General features: G+C 40.7%; 1 long non-coding RNA gene across 3 annotated transcripts in view; it reads right to left on the reverse strand.

Annotated features, from left to right (window-relative positions):
- Positions 1-7,328: 7,328 nt before the first annotated feature.
- The window catches only part of LOC131274799 (uncharacterized), a 181,993-nt gene continuing 172,126 nt past the window's right edge, over positions 7,329-17,195 (reverse strand). For all 3 annotated transcript variants that reach the window (XR_009182090.2, XR_009182089.2, XR_009182091.2), the window contains exon 3: positions 7,329-7,407. This is a non-coding gene — a long non-coding RNA (uncharacterized lncRNA). The remainder of the gene's footprint in view (positions 7,408-17,195) is intronic.

A 17,195-nucleotide genomic window follows, 5' to 3' on the forward strand; every position in this document is an offset into this window, starting at 1 on the left:
ACAATGTTGCCAGAGTCTAGATAAAGGCAGTGGAGTTAACTGCAGCAAAGAGAAGATAACAGAGTTAGCCAGGGTCCCTAGGGGCCAGTCAGGGTGTTCTTGCTCTTGGGAGAGAGCTAGGCATTGGTTAAGAAAAGGGACAAGAGCGATTTTAAGAATACTCAGTCCACGTCTGGAGTCTTGGGACACTGCTTCAGATGCCGGCTGCTTCTGGACCCAGTGGAGCTGCAGGGTCAGGTCTCCAATGCTTTCAGTGGTCCACTCGGGTGATGGGTGCTCTTCTGTGTGATAGGTGGATCCAGGAGTCCATTCCTCAAAGCTTTGCGGCAGTGGGGGTGGTAAGGAGGACCTGAATGGGTCCTTTCCACCGGGGCTTAAGTCCATGTTTCTGAGGGTGCTGTTTGTTTGTTTTTTAAGATTAATTTTTTATTTCTCCCCCCTTTCTCCCCCCTCCCCCCATTGTCTTTTCTGTGTCCATTCGCTGTGTGTCCTTCTGTGTCCGCTTGGATTCTTGTCAGCGGCACCGGGAATCTGTGTCTCTTTTTTTTTTTTTGTCTTTATTTTTTTAATGTTATATTCAAAAAACATGAGGTCCCCACACATACCCCACCTCCCCCACCCCACTCCTCCCCCCACAACAACAACCTCCTCAATCATCATGAGACATTCACTGCATTTGGTGAACACATCTCTGAGCACCGCTGCACCTCATGATCAGTGGTCCACATCATAGCCCACGCTCTCCCACAGTCCACCCAGTGGGCCATGGGAGGACTGTGTCTCTTTTTGTTGCGTCATCTTGCTGCATCAGCTCTCCATGTGTGCGGCACCATTCCTGGGCGGGCTGTGTGTTTTTTTTTGCACGGGGTGGCTCTCCTTATGGGGTGCACTCCTTGCACGTGGGGCTCCCCTACACGGGGGACACCCCTGCGTGGCACAGCACTCCTTGTGCGCATCAGCACTGCGCATGGGCCAGCTTACCACAAGGGCTAGGAGGCCCTGGGTTTGAACTCTGGACCTCCCGTGTGGTAGGCGGACACTCTACCAGTTGAGCTGAATCCGCTTCCCTGAGGGTGCCATTTTTAACACACTTAATCTCCTGGTTGCACAGGCGGTGGAGAATTGCAGAGATCTTTAGAAAGAGGCTCGTAAAGTTCTGTGGACTTAGAAAGAGTTTGTGAGAGTTTTGGCAATAGGTAGCCAGTTAGGAGCTAACTTTAGAAGTTTGTGACCAGGAAAATAAGGCCATGGGTCTGTCAGTAACTATCTGTACGGGGAAAGTTGGTGAGGGCCAAAAGAGTATCTCCATAAATTCATGAACTAGGGGAAGAACTTTAACCCAGGCAGGGCAAAATAGTTCGGTAAGTTTCCCTAGCTGTGTCTTGATTAGGCATTAGTGCGTTCATCTAGCCCTGATGACTGGAGGTGCTGCAGGATGGGCCAAGCTGGCAGGAGTTTACAGAGGGGTTGCCCTGTAAAGTGGGTGCCACAGTCACTAGGGATTTTTTAGAGTCTCCATATTATGAGGCAGAAAAATTGTGAGAGCTAAGTCTAGGGTACTTCAGAGACTGCCTGAGCCAAAGTGGCAGTGGTGGGCACTGCACATAGGCAGGAAGGAAGGCCTGGAGTTACTGCACCCCACGTCTGGCTGTAGTAGCCCAAGGGGTGAGAATGATCAGCACGTCTTCGGGTTAGTACCCGACATGCATTCCCTCCTTTTCATTCTCAGAGAGCTGGAAGGGGAGGGAGTAATTAAGAAACCCCAGGCAAGTGGGTTTTAACAGTGCTTGCTGCTTAAAATTTGGGGAGGAAAGAACTGGAAGGGCTGGGGGAGAAAATGCAAAGTTATTTATGCTACAATTCACCCTGTCCCACAGCTCTTAGAATCTTTCCACCACCTCTTCCGCAAAAGGCCTGAGCATGGAACCGGGGATTTATAAATGGCAGCACCATGATATAAGGGCACAGCTACAGTATGAACGAGAAGACAAGCAATTACAGGGGTCCGTGGGCTCTGGGAGTTGCCACCTAGAAGAGTGGCTCTTATCTTCAAGATAAGGAAAGGATATTCCCGGGAGACAAGAAATGCCAGATGCTGGCACGTAGCTGCACTTCTAACTGTCTGATTGATCGTGGGCTGTTGCTACAGTGGCAGCCCGGTCAAGCAAGAAATTAGAAACCCTGTGACTCTGGAAAAGAATCCTAAGGGTGCAAGCACAAATGTTTAGGAGGTGCCCAGAGGAGGAGGTTTCTTCTGGTGAGTAATAGAACAGTGGATCTTTCTCCCATCGGCCCTAGGACATTTGCTTAGAGTGGGCAAGATCTGGGCTCACAATACCACACACGTCAACCACACATTCGCCCTCCAGAGGAGAAGGCCATAATGCCAACTTATTTTATCACCCCGTGGCAGCTCCTCTATGGCCACTCTTTTGTAGCTACAGAGCTGCTTCTTCATCACTTGTAGAGCTGGCTAACTTTAACGCTGGGTTCCATGTGTCATACAGGTACTTAAAATAAAATTTGGGCAGGGGAAGCTATTAGGTTATACACAAAGAGTAAAGCATTTTAGAATTTAGAAATAGAGATCAGAGCCCAGGGATAAATGTGACTGCTGGAAGAGTTTACAATCTGGGCCCTAATTTCCTTAAATAAAGCTATTTCTAGAGATCATTAACTACAACTTATAGTAGGAGTTTTGTTTCATTTCACTTTTACTCTTTTATCAAGATTATGTTAATCAACACGTAAAACATAAACTTTTGCCTTAAAGTCCCTTTTTGTTTACAATGGGGTGACTACATGCTATTTTAGAGAAGCATCAGAGAAAAGCTGTGTAACTGATAAGAAATTTTAGTTGTTTTCATAGCATCACATTTTTCTAAGAATAACTAAAACTATAACCTACAATATTATCAGAAAGATCAGTATTAGGATAGAATAGACAGTGAGAACTTTAAAAGCCTTTAAGAATTTTTGATACAGTCCCCAAATATATAAGTAAATCACACATTTATTTCCTTTGTCATGTTTTCTCTTTTAGAAAGATACTGTTTACCACAAAGAAACTTCAGCAGTACTGGAAGAAGACTATTTTTCTTGTCAATTTATGAAAACTTAAGATTCCCAATGGAATCAAGATTATCTTCTTGCTACCACCACCTTAATATAATTACACATTTATTGGAACATTAATATCCCCACCTTAAGAATATATTACTTTTTTTTAGGAGTTACTGGGGATTGAGCCCAGGACCTCATACATGGGAAGCAGGCACTCAACCACTGAGCTATGTCCGCTCTCCAATGAGAGGTGTTTTTTTTTCATTTGTTTTGGTTTTTTAAGGAGGTACCAGGGATTGAACCCAAGACTTCATACAAGGGAAGCAGTCGCTCAACCACTTGAACTACATCTGCTCCCCTCTTCTTTCCTTCCTTGAGCTACATCTGCTCCTCAAGAATATGTTACTTTTAACAATTAGGTGATTCCTTAAAACTTCAGAGTGGTAAATGTAATATGAATTTTTACATGTATTAAGTGTATATATTTTAGCACCGTACTTTTTACAAGGTTAAAGAACAAATTATTTTCTTTTTTTGTTTTTTAAAAGATTTATTTTATTTATTTCTCTTCCTTCCCCCCCCTCCCACCCCCCATTGTCTGCTCTCTGTGTCCATCTGCTCTGTGTTCTTCTGCGTCCGCTTGCATTATCTGGCAGCACTGGGAAACTGTGTCTCTTTTTTGTTGTGTCATCTTGCTGTGTCAGCTCTCTGTGTGTGTGGCACCAGTCCTGGGTGGACTGCACTTTTTTCACATGGGGAGGCTCTCCTTATGGGGTCCACTCCTTGCACGCAGGGCCCCCCTACATGGGGGCACCCCTGTGTGGCACAGCACTCCTTGCACACAGCAGCACTGCGTGTGGGCCAGCATGCCACACAAGTCAGGAGGCCCTGGGTATCGAACCCTGGACCTTCCATATGGTAGACGGGTGCTCTATCAGTTGAACCATGTCTGCTTCCCCAAATTATTTTCTAACAGTTTGCAATTAAAGATATCCTTAAGGGTTTTATTAGAGTATTAAAGGTTGTCAGTTCTGAAAATTATATTTAAGCAGGGCTCTATTTTTCACAGTGACCAATAAGTTAGTAAAATAGTTTGGAAAGACATAACTTCCAAAATAGCAGTAGTTCTGTATTTTTTTTTAACCATTGAGGATATGATGAAGCCATTTTGATAAGGTACAGATTCTTTGTTCTTTATATATACATTGATTATCTCATAAAGACTTTTATTGTCTTCCACTCAAAAAGGACAAGGCATGTAAGAAAACTGTGTTACTTTAACAGAGAGAGTCACATTTTAGTTTTGCATCAGAACATCATTTGGTAAACTAATCTTAGCATAGATTAAAAACATATTGAGGTGGCATCTGACAGGCTTTTCTGCTATAAAGTTACTTTTTTTATAAGATTTATTTTATTTATTTCTCTCCCTTTCCCCTCATTATCGCTCTCTTGTGTCCATTCGCTGTGTTCTTCTGCATCCACTTACATTGTCACGTGGCACCGAGAAACCGTGTCTCTTTTTTGTTGCGTCATCTTGCTGCATTAACTCTCCATGTGTGTGGCGCCATTCCAGGGCAGGCTGCGCTTTTTTATTCATGCAGGGCAGCTCTCCTTGCGGGCTGCACGCCTTGCCCATATGGGTCCCCTCACGTGGGACACCCCTGTGTGGCATGGCACTCCTTGCAAGCGGCAGCACTGTGCGTGGCCCAGTTCACCACACAGGTGAGGAGGCCCTGGGTTTATCTAACCCTGCACCCTCCATATGGCAGGTGGATGTGCTATCAGTTGACCATGTCCACTTCCCTAAAGTTACTTTTTTGTTATCAATATCAACTCCTAGATTACTACTTAATAATGACTTCCTAAAGTTAGTCACTTACATTATAATCTTTCAGTTTAGAAAATGCTTTTACAAACTTCCTATCACCATCTATAACCACATAGACTATTTACTTCATTTCAAGAAAAATTTCATCTTTAAATAAGCTTATTAAATTACAGTCAGCAATAAGCAAAATTCACTTCCACTAACCTTTCTACAATTTGCCATATGCATTCAAGTCTTGTCCTCCATATTTCCATCATGATTTTAGGAAAACCAGTCATCTTATCTTAGGACAAAATACATTCCCTTAAATAAGCTTTCACAAACCTACTTCTTTCATATTCACTTAAGCCTTGTCTTAAATCACTCATTCTGCTCTGTGAAAAACTAGTAATTTCAATTTTAGGCATAAAAATTATTTTTAAAAAGACATTTGTAACAATTTCATTAACCAAAAACTTACAGTGTTCATCATGTTAAAGATTTAACAGACCTAATGCTACCTTATTTTATTAGTATCCATATAAACCTAGGAAGCTTATACCTGAGTAGAATAAAAACAAAATAATGATAGTTTACATGACAAATGTTTGGTTTTTATTTTCTTTTTTTTTTTAAAAGATTTATTTATTTATTTATTTCTCTCCCCTTTCCCCCGCCCCGTTGTCTGTTCTCTGTGTCTATTTGCTGCGTCGTCTTCTTTGCCTGCTTCTGTTATTGTCAGTAGCCCAGGAATCTGTGTTTCTTTTTTTGTTGTGCTATCTTTTTGTGTCAGCTCTCCGTGTGTGCGGCACCATTCTTGGGCAGGCTGCACTTCCTTTCGCGCTGGGCAGCTCTCCTTACAGGACGCACTCCTTGCCTGTGGGGCTCCCCTACATGGGGGAAACACCTACGTGGCACGGCACTCCTTGCGTGCATCAGCACTGCACATGGGCCAGCTCCACATGGGTCAAGGAGGCCCAGGGTTGGAACCAGAAACTTCCCATGTGGTAAACAGATGCCCTAGCCACTGGGCCAAGTCTGCCGCCCTGGTTTTTATTTTCTTACTTTTTCTCCACAGGCTAAATCTTCCTTGTTTTCAAAATACCTTAAAAATGTGAACAATCTCAAAAGCATACTGACTATCAGGTTCTGGAAAATGTATTATAATTGTTTAATTTGTTTCAATCATAGTTTATAGCTTTTAAGGACATTTACTTACTAAAATTTGGATTACTCTCATCTCAAAGCTGTTAAAATTTAGTGAAGGAATTACAGGACAGACTGTACAAAACAAGGTTTATTCTGTAATATCCCTTCTGTCCCTATTATTTTCTTTGTTCTTTTTTGTTGTTGTTGTTTATTTTTTTATCCCTATTATTTTAATTTCCAGGCCTAGTATACAGAATTCTAAGCTAAACTCACATTTTCCCTATTTTTCCACACCCAGCCCATCCCCCATAATTTCCTAAACCAATTTTCAAGGTTAGGAGAAAACCCTAGAAAGACCCTATAGAAAGATTATGGAAGAATTCGGAAAAAAAAACTTTTTAGTTTCTTTCCTTTAAATAGTCCCTTTAGTCTGATTTTATATGACTGTGTGGCTTTTCTAATTTGGGCTCCAGGAGTAATCATTTACCAATATAAGCACTTAATTTTTAGCAATTTGAAGGGAGCTCTTTTAAGAATTTTTATTTGTTCATTTACAAATAAAGGTAGGGAAATATACATTAAACAAACACACACAACCACAGAAACAGAAGTACAGAAATATAAAACTTACTGATTGTTTCCCACAATGGTAGAAAAACAGTAAAGAAGCAAAAACAGCAGAGAATTCTCTTAACTAACAACCAAAAACAGAGGCTGTGACAGAGGCCCCAACCAGACATTAGCACAACAAACAGATTTTGACCTAAACTGCAACATGGCAGGAGCTCATATATGTGAGAGGGGCTAGCCCGGTGAGCCAGGAGATGACCCCGGTGAGGATGGAACACAAAGGATTCCTGTAGGTATCTTGCTCCTCTCTGAGGTGTTGGAGGCATTGTTCCAGTGTCCACCTATGGATACCACTTCTGACACCAAGTATTGTGCTGAAAATAAAATAAACAGACCTTTTAAAAGGGGGTACAGAGCACATTTATTGAGCTAAACTTGCATTAATGTAGGAGCAGCACCCACAGAGGTTTCTACACAGAAGTTTGAGCTGGGGGAGCAGTTTATATGGCTGCTTGAGACAAAGGGAAGGTGTGGGGAAATAGGAATTGATGAAGGAGACATGAGTTATGATGATGGGGGTTATGTGGACTGTCTGGACAGGGTGCCCTTGAGGCCCAGTTCATTAATTAACAACCAGGATGGTGGTGTAAGATTGTGGCCATCTAGAGAAGATCAGCAGACTTTGAAGGTGTCAGCCTGATTTCTTTGTTATGGTTCTTCTTTCTGGGCAGAGGTAGGGGTCTCTATCAGCACCACAAAGGGTCATTGGTGTGTCAACCCGGTTCACATAGCCTCTGTTTCTTCTCTTTAATCCCCTGGATAAAATGGAAACACAGACAAATCAAGATGGTTAGTAAAATCATCTATCATTCCAATTTCACAAGATCAAATAAATAAAGTATGGGAAAGCTAGTTTGTAAGTGTTAAAGTAAAAATATGGTCATAAAAACTTCACTACATTTTGAACAAGTAAGTAGAGAGGTACAAAGTGATATGGCCCACACTTGCTGCTGAGATATTTATAAGGCATTATGGCATAGAAAGAAAGGAGCTCTTAGCTGAAGTGAGGGGTGGGGTAGGAGATGGAAAAGCCCCCCCCCCAAAAGTACTTTACAATAGAGATAGTGCCCAGGCAGATAAAAAGAGAAGGGCATTTTGGGCAAAGAAGGCAGAAATGTGACATTCCATGGAGATCTGAGAAAGCAGAAGATGTCTGAGGAACTTTGATAGAGAATGAGGTCAAAAGGAGGGGACAACCAGCAAGATGGCAGTGGAGTAAGGAGCTCCTAGAGTTAGCCTCTGCTAAAAGGCAGTTAGTAAACACCCAGAGCTCTCTGGAGCTAGCTGAAGCATCTGTTTGGGGGTTCCAGAAGGCCAGAAGAGCATCCTGCCACATCCTTGAAGGAAAGGAAGGAGGAGACTGCTCATCTGCAGAGAAGACTCGTAAGTAGAGCACTTCATGCACCCATCCTCCATGGGAGGCACAAGCTGCCTCAGGAGCTGTTCCGCAGCTGGAATTGAAAGCTCCACTTTCCAAAAACTGGGGGAGGAAGTTGGACACCAACTTCAGCTACTGATGAGTAAATTCATCAGGCTAGAGTATAATCCTGAGAACAGCTAAAGTTTGAGCCTGTGCAAGTCAGAAAGGGGCCAGGAGCTGCCATCTTAACTCGGCGCCTGGCATGAGGGAAAGTGGGGGGAGTGAAAACCCCAGTGCTGGTGGGGACCACCTTCTTCCCATCCAGATCAGATGGCAGCTCTAGCCTGGGCCCCAGGGCCACCTCCAGCAGGGAAGAAGCTGAGGGGACCTGCGCCAGCCTCTCTGGGAAATTACCAACCAAGCCACGGAGGCTGATGATTATCTTACTCCAGTGGCACAAACCACCCCAGGAGCTATTCTGTGGCTGGAATCAGAAGCTCCATTTCCCATAAACCCATAAAGAGACAGATGGCTACTGATTTCCGCTACTGATGGTAGACTTGGCTGGCTAAGATATAACCCTGGGAACAGCTGGGGTGTGAATCTGCCCCAGACGATAAAAGAGGTCAGTGGCTGCCATTTTGACTCTGCCTCCAGCCTGAGGGGAAGCTGGGCCGACCAAAACTCACAGTGATGGTAGGAACAAGTTTCTTTCACCAGAAGGCCCTGCAGCTCTAGCATAGGCTTCAGTCCCATCTCTGGCAGGGAGGAGGGCTGTGGGCCCTATACCAGCCTAGCCAAATAACTTCAGTTACCTTTGGCTTGCACAGCCTAAAAATTGGAAGTCTACCAGGCTAACAGCAGTCATCTTGGACCCTCACTCCGTAGATTGCTGCCCACACATGCAGCTCCATCCCCACCCCAGGCAGGGGAGAAAGGGGCATGAAGCTTCATCAGTCTCTCTGGGCAACTACAGTCTAGGCCTGCACAACTTGGATTATACCACACAGCTGTGACTCTGTCCCTACCTGTGGCAAAGGAAAAAGTTAGGAGAAGCTTCATTGGTCCCTGCACAATGAGGGGAGCTTGAGCCTCCACAACTATAGCACCAATTACAACCTTGGCTCCTACTACACAACCAGTAAGGGACAAAGTGCAGGAAGCCCTAAACTAAACAGAAAAACTGCACCCAGAATAAATACTCTAGCAATCCAGATGCCAAGACACCAACAAAAAATTACAATCCACACCAAGAAACAGGAAGCTATGGCCCACTTAAAGGAACAAGATAAGCCTCCAGATGACACAAAGGAGTTGAGACAACTAATCACAGAGTTTCAAATGAATCTTAATAAATTCAATGAGATGGCTAAAGAAATTAAGGATATTAAGAAGAAAGTGGATGAGCACAAAGAAGAATTTGAAAGCATACACAGAAAAATAGCAGATCTTATGGGAATGAGAGGTGCAATAAATGAAATTTTTAAAACATTGGAATCATATAATAGCACATTTGAGGAGGTGGGAGAAAGGATTGGTGAGCATGAAGAAATGGCCTCAGGGTGAACATACAAAAGAACAGATGAAGAAAAGAATGGAAAAAAATTGAACAAGTTCTCAGGAAACTAAATGACAGCAAAAGGCATGCAAACATATATGTCGTAGGTGTCCCAGAAGGAGAGGAGAAGGGAAAAGGGGAAGAAGGAATATTTGAAGAAATAATGGTAGAAAATTTCCCAACCCTTTTGAAGGACATAGCTATCCATGTCCAAGAAGCAGAATGTACTCCCATCTGAAAAAATCCAAATAGACCAACTCCAAGACACATGCTTATCAGAATGTCAAATGCCAAAGACAAAGAGAGAATTCTGAGAGCATCAAGAGAGAGGCAGTGCATAATATATAAGGGATACCCAATAAAATTAAGTGCTGATTTCTCACCAGAAACCATGGAGGCAAGAAGAGAGTTTTTGATATTTTCAAGATACTACAAAAGAAAAATTTCCAGCCAAGAATCTTATATCCAGCAAGACTGTCTTTCAAAAATGAGGGTGAGATTAGAATATTCACAGATAAACAGAAACTGAGAGGGAAGTGGACTTGGCCCAGTGGTTAGGGCATCTGTCTACCACATGGGAGGTCCACAGTTCAAACCTCGGGCCTCCTTGACCCATGTGGAGCTGGCCCATGTACAGTGTTGATGCGCGCAAGGAGTGCCCTGCCATGCAGGGGTGTCCCCCATGTAGGGAAGCCCCATGTGCAAAGAGTGCGCCCCATAAGGAGAGCCATCCAGTGTGAAAGAAAGTGCAGCCTGTCCAGGAGTGGTACAGCACACATGGAGAGCTGACACAACAAGAGGATGCAGCAAAAAGAAACACAGATTCCCGTGCTGCTGGCAACAACAGAAGCGGACAAGGAGGAAGGTATAGCAAATGGACACAGAGAACAGACAGCCAGTGGGGGGGGAGGAGGGGAATAAATAATAAATAAATAAATAAATAAATAAATAAATAAATAAATCTTAAAAAAAAAAAAAAACAGAAACTGAGAGAATTTCTAAGCAAAAGACCAGATTTTCAGAAAATACCAAAGGGTGTGCTACAGCTTGAAAAGAAAAGACAAAAGAGAGAAGCCTGGAAGAAAGTTTAGAAATGAAGATTATATCAATAAAAGTAACTAAAAGTGTCCAAAGTGTGAAAATAAAATATAACAGATAATGTTGTGGGAGGGGAGGGGTGGGGTGGGAGGTGGGGGTATATGGGGACATCATATTTTTTTAATGTAACATTAAAAAATAAATAAAGACAAAAAAATTAAAAAATATATATAATAGATAAAAGTCAAATATTTAGGAATAAACAACCAATTATATAAAGCACTTGTATTCAGAAAACTGTAACTCAATATTAAATTTTAAAAGACCTAAATAACTGGAAAAACATTTCATGCTCATGGATTGGAAGACTAAATATTGTTAAGATGTCGATTCTACTCAAATTGATATATAGATTCAATGCAATCCCAATAAAAATTCCACCAGCATTAAAAAAAATTTTTGAAAACATGATCATCAAATTTATTTGGAAGGTAAGATATCCCCAATAGCCAGAAACATCATAAAAAGAAAAAGCAAAGCCTCATCTCCAGACTTTAAATCATATAACCTAGCTATAGTGGTAAAAACAGCATGGTACTGATATAAAGACAGATGCATAGACCAATGGAACCAAACTGATGGTTCAGAAACAGACCCTCACATGTATAATCAAGTGATTTTTTACTAGCCTGTCAAACCCACCCAACTCGTGCAGAACAGTCCATTCAACAAATGGTGCTGAAAGAAGGAAAGAGGACCCCTATCTCACATGTTATCCAAAAAATTAACCCAAAATGGGTTTAAAAATTAAGAATAAAAGCAAGAACATAAAACTTGTAGGAGAAATTGTAGGAAAATATCTCAAGACTTGGTGGTAGGTGGTGGACTCTTAAAGGAGATAAGAGGAGGACTGAGGTGGACTACTGTTGTTTAATGTATGTAGAAGTTTTAATTAGCTTTACTGTAAAAGTGTGGAATTGTATAGAGTGGATTGTAACACATGGTGAACAACAGCTAGCTTATAAATGGGGGTGTGGCTGAAAATAGTAATCTAGGTATATAAATACCAATTGACAGAATGCTAGGGAATAATCTAGGAACTGAATAGCACAGTAAACCAAGAGGTGGATGAGAATTGTGGTTGACGGTACAGAGGCAAGAGTGTCCTTTGTGAGCTAGAGCAAATGTACATCACTACTGCAGGATGTCGGGAATGTTGAGAAGCATGGTAAAAATACAGCTGGAGTGATCTATGGACTGTGGTTAGCAGTAATAATATAATATTCTTGCATCTGTGCCAAAGATGTACTGTGTTGATAATGAGGCAATATGGAAAATGTGAGCCAAATGTACACTATGGACATGGTAACAATCAAATGATATTATCTTATCTGTAGCAAATGTTCCACCGCAGTGTGGTGTTGTTTGGGCATTCTGCACATGTGCATGATTGTTTTATAAGTTTATAACTTCTGGCATAAAAAATATATTTAAAAAATAATAATGGGGTGGGTTGGGGGAAAAACACACCAAATGTAAGATAAGGACTATGATTAGTAGTAAGATTTTGACAATATTCTTTCATAATTTGTAACAAATGTCTCATGACAATGCAAGGTGTTGGTGGAGGATTGATATATGAGACCCCTGTAGGATGTTATGCATGTTTGCTTTGTAAGTCTCACCTTTTACTATGCACTTAATTGTTTACATATGTTCATATATAAATGGTATAAAGATAATAATAATAGGGTTGGTTGGGAGAAAAGTACTTTGGTTAGTAGTAATATTTTGACAATGCTCTTTAATCATTAGTTAAAAATGTTTAACAACAATGCAAGGTATTAATGGTAGGGTGAGGTATGAGAGTCCTGTATGATGTTACGTATCTTTGTTTTGTAAATTCACAACTATTACTATACACTTATTATTTATGTATGTTTATGTATGAGTGATATACTTCAATAAATTAATTAAAAAGAAAAAAAGTTTAGGAAGGGTCAAACCATGAAGAACTTTGCACACCACACTCAAGAGCTCGGACTTTTTCTTGAGGCCAAAAGAATTGAAGCAAAGCAATGATGTAATCAAGAGTTACGTTACGAAAAGATTGTCCAGACACTGGTGAGGAGGACTGAATGGAAAAGGGTGAGACAGGAAGTAGGGAGAATAATTAGGATACTATTTGTATTAGGACAGGAAAAATGTGATAAGGGTCTGATCTAAAACACTACCTGTGGCTTATAGTAAAGGAGAGGCAGACTGGAGAGATGTTTAGGAAGTAACAACTTTCTTGATTATGGATGTCTGTGCAAGGAGCCATCAAAGAGGGTCTCAGATTTCAGAACTGAACAGTTAGGTTGAAAGCAGTGCCAATAACCAGGATAGGAAATAAAGGGAGAGGAACAGAGATGTGTATTTTGGGTGGCCAGGGTTGGTGTAATACATCCAGGTGGAGATTTCCAATAAGCAGGTAGTAATGTGTATCTGAAATTCAGTTGAGAATCTAATCCTTAAAAAGGATGCAGAGTTAGAGAGAGAGAGGAAAAAAAAAAAAAAAGAGGGTGAAGGGAATACTAAAATACCAAAATTTGAGGGATAAGTGGAGACACGAGAAACCCAGGGGAAAAAAAGAAAAAAGCAGAAATGAGCCATCTTAAAAGTAGAAAGAAAACTGAGAGACAAAGGATGAGAGTTAGGTAGATGAGTAATCAATAGAGAGGTCAAGTAAAATAAGGCCTTAAAAGTGCCCATTAGTGATCTTAGCAAAAAAGTTTGGGTGGGGTGGTCAAAGTGGGAGAGTGACTGCAGTTTGTTGTAAAGTAAATGGGCAATGACAGTGAACACAGATAGATCACAAGAATATTGGCTGTTAAAAGCTGGAAAACTCTCGATTAATCTGCAGGGCATTTGAATATACATAAAGAAACTTTGGAAAGATACATAAAAACTAGTAACAGGGATTATCTGTGGGATCATGAAGGAGTGTATAAGGAGATACAGGAGGATGGGATGGGAAGGGGACTTTTCACTGTAAATCTTATAACTTTTGGGTCTCTGAACCATGTGAATTTATTCATTACTCAAAAAAACTAAACACCTACTATGTGCCAAACACATTTCTTTATGTCTTGAGCAAGGCTGGCAACTCTTATGGAACTGAGATAGAGATTGAGCCTTGTAGGTTCTAAGATTATGAAATCCCAGAGAGCTTTGAGAGCTAATAAGAATGACCTCATAAATGCCAAAGGTTCTGTGAAAAATGTCAGAATTATCCTAATTGCTGAACTCCCAGGGAGCTGAAAGAGAATGAATGAGAAATAATGGAACTTTGAAACCCTCTCGATCAGTTAAGACCCACCTAATAAAGTAGAAGTTAAGAAAACATCTCTATTATTAACCCAAGAAGCCAAGCTTAACTGATGCTCTTAGCAAAACGCAAATCAATTTCACAATGTAAAACCTGGAATTATTTAACTGATCAACCCATATTGACAAGAGATTGAAATCAATCACTGAAACTTATTTATTAAGATTGTTGAACTATTAAATTTTATTTTTCTCAAGCCACTGAATTTTGATACATTTCTATGATCTGTAGCCCTCTGATTTATGTATGCATCATAGATGGCCCTCAGAATACTCCACAAGTAAAGAAAAGTAGTTCAAAGAATGCCTCCTGAACTCAGCAGGGTTTCCATGGTGAAAATCTGCTCATTAATATCATTATTTCAGCAAAACAATGAAATTACCAAATCCAGCACAGTCATATTCACCAAGCAAGGAGCAAAAATAAAGCAAATAAGTAAAACCCCAGCTCTCCCCAAAAACAGTTTGTAACAATGAGATGAGCTAGTACAATGCTCTCAAGAGCACACAAATAGACATTCTGTTTGAAAATCATTTCTAAGGAAAATTAAAATTAAATATTAACCTCACACAAAACAATCTGCAATTCTTGTTGCCAATACTGATAATTATTGGAGTTCTTCATCAAAAAAGCAATTTTAGGAAGTTGTTTTAGATATGGAGATATATATATTAACTCCATTTTGGGTCAACCTTATTCTGTTCTCCTTCTCCTTTCCCTCAATCCTCTGATGGAAAAAAGAGATTTTTTTTCCTACCTAATTTTCCTCTGATGAAATGCAGTGGCATTGAACCTTAGAAAAAGAAAGAACTAGAATTGCAGTCTAAATGTAGGCTAATTACCACACTACTTTGTATGATTAACTATGCTATTCATTTTCTGTAGGTATCCATGTCTTTTGTCATTTGGAGGAAAAAAAAATCAGACATTTCCCTTATAGGATATTGACAATGTTTGTCCATTTTTCAAGTGACAGCATGTAGAAAAAATTCTTTTAGTGTTTCAGACCTAATTTAAATATAAGATAGAGGAATATTTTCTGTGGAATTTCTAGATGATTGGAACAGTGAGGCAGGCCAGATTGGCAGACATAAAGAATATTCTTTCCACTACTTGGAAAGATACTATTTGATCTCTTTAATGAAGAAATAAAAACGGAATCATAGTCACCCTTGCTTTCTAACCAACTATGAGAGGTTCTGAGGGAGATAATATCCTTCACACTTGTACCCAGGTATATTATCCTAGTACATTTAAATGTTTTTATTCCCTTTGAAATTCTGATTAGCGAAAGACTTCTGGGCCAATACCTGTGTAGCCATCTTGCCTTACAGAAAATACTCTTTCATTGTTACCTGCACCTGGTTCTAGGAACCATAAAATTACATAAGGTCTACCTCCTTGTTAATAGCAGAGATTTGAATATGAATGTGGGACATGTAAACAGAATATCATACTAAGTAAAATAAAATGGCCAGCTGCATTGGATATTACTGGGAGGGACTCCTTTCAAAGAAAGGATTTCCCAGAAGTTAAAAACAATTGGCCAGCAGGGGTTTTTCAAAAAAGTAGAACAATGGAATGCTGCCCACAGAATTACAGATAAGCAACACCTGGTGACAAACCAATTTCAGTCCAAGAGAGCTAGTTTATCAGAAAGGACATGCCGTACTCATCGATGTATGTCTACGCCCCACTTTGTAAGATCCCCCTAGGTAAAATGAAAGGTAATGTCAACCAGTCAGAACACTTCCTTGCTTGCTTCCGCATTTGTCCTATATAAGCTTCTCCTTTCCATTCCCTTGGCAGGGTTCCTTACAACCCTTGCAGTTTGGTACTTCCTGATTTGTGAATCATGTGTTGCCCAAATAAACTATAATAAAAAATTTTAATGCCTCAGTTTATCTATATGCTATATTTAATTTAAAGTATCCAGCCAAATGTCATGTATCAGACTGTAAGCTCCACAGCAGAGATTTTGTTCAGTACTATATTTCCAGGTCGTGATTCAGTGCCTGACACAGAGAATTCACTCAGTAAAATTTTATAAATAAATGAACGAATGTATTTATAATGGGTAGGAATCTTAGTCAACAGAGTCTGGAATACAAGAAGCATCTCATTTAGTTTAATATTCCTATGCATCATTTTGATTTTAATTCTGAGCCTCAATCCTGATGGACTGGTGGGAAATTCAGCTTTGATCATATTTAGCTTTTTCTCAGCCCAAGGACACATCAGAGTTCTGAGGCCTTATACAGTACCAAGTTATGAGGGAAGGAGGTATGAGGTCTTGGTAGCTGGGGGTTGGTTTGGCCTTCAAGCAATCAATTATTTTTCTACACAGGTTACAGCTCAGATAAACATAGTCAACATGGTCTCACAGGGAATTAACGACCAACCCAGAAGCTCCTGGCCTCACTCCCTGGAAGCAGCACACATGCATTTCCTCTGGAATCTTGCTGCTTCTCAGGAGGCTGGCATGGAGGCTGGGATACCCCACTACTCCCCAGTGTCTAGAGACAATTCTCCTCTCCTCATTCCCACTAGTTATTGAAGGGAAACTCTCAACTAGTCCTGAAACCTACTTTCCCTAGTACACTTTTTTCTGTGGCTTTGGCTGCACCTTCCAGGAGATCTTCCATTACCATTATTGTCCTTGGACATATTTGCAGAAGACAATGGACAATATCCTCTCCTTTGCAGATGAGCACCTTTCTGAGCCTAGTTTATCTGCCTATGGGACTTCGGGACCAAAGATCTTTCACATCCTAAACAGTCCTTGTCTCTTTTAAACAGGTCAGTGGCACTTTTGGCAATCTGCCTCCAAAATGTGTTGGTTTTGTTATGATTCCAGTCAACTCCATGTGCCAAAAGTTGCACCAACTATTCTTTTTAAGACATGCCTTTCTCTCTAAATCTAACTACAGGTAGATTGAGTTTATCAGATGTATTAGTCAGCCAAAGGGGTACTGATACAAAATACCAGAAATCTGTTGGCCTTTATAAAGGGTATTTATTTGGGGTAGAAGCCATTTGGCGTACCAGGCCATAAAGCATAAGTTACTTCCTCACCAGAGTCTATTGCCACATGTTGGAGCAAGATGGCTGCCGACATCTTCCAGGGTTCAGGCTTCCTGGGTTCCTCTCTTCCTGGGGTTCATTTCTCTCTGGGCTCAGCAGCTCTGGTTTCTCCACAAGGTCAGCTGTAGACTAG

The sequence above is a fragment of the Dasypus novemcinctus genome, chromosome 20 (genome assembly GCF_030445035.2).
Source record: "Dasypus novemcinctus isolate mDasNov1 chromosome 20, mDasNov1.1.hap2, whole genome shotgun sequence".
NCBI classification, from domain to species: domain Eukaryota; kingdom Metazoa; phylum Chordata; class Mammalia; order Cingulata; family Dasypodidae; genus Dasypus; species Dasypus novemcinctus.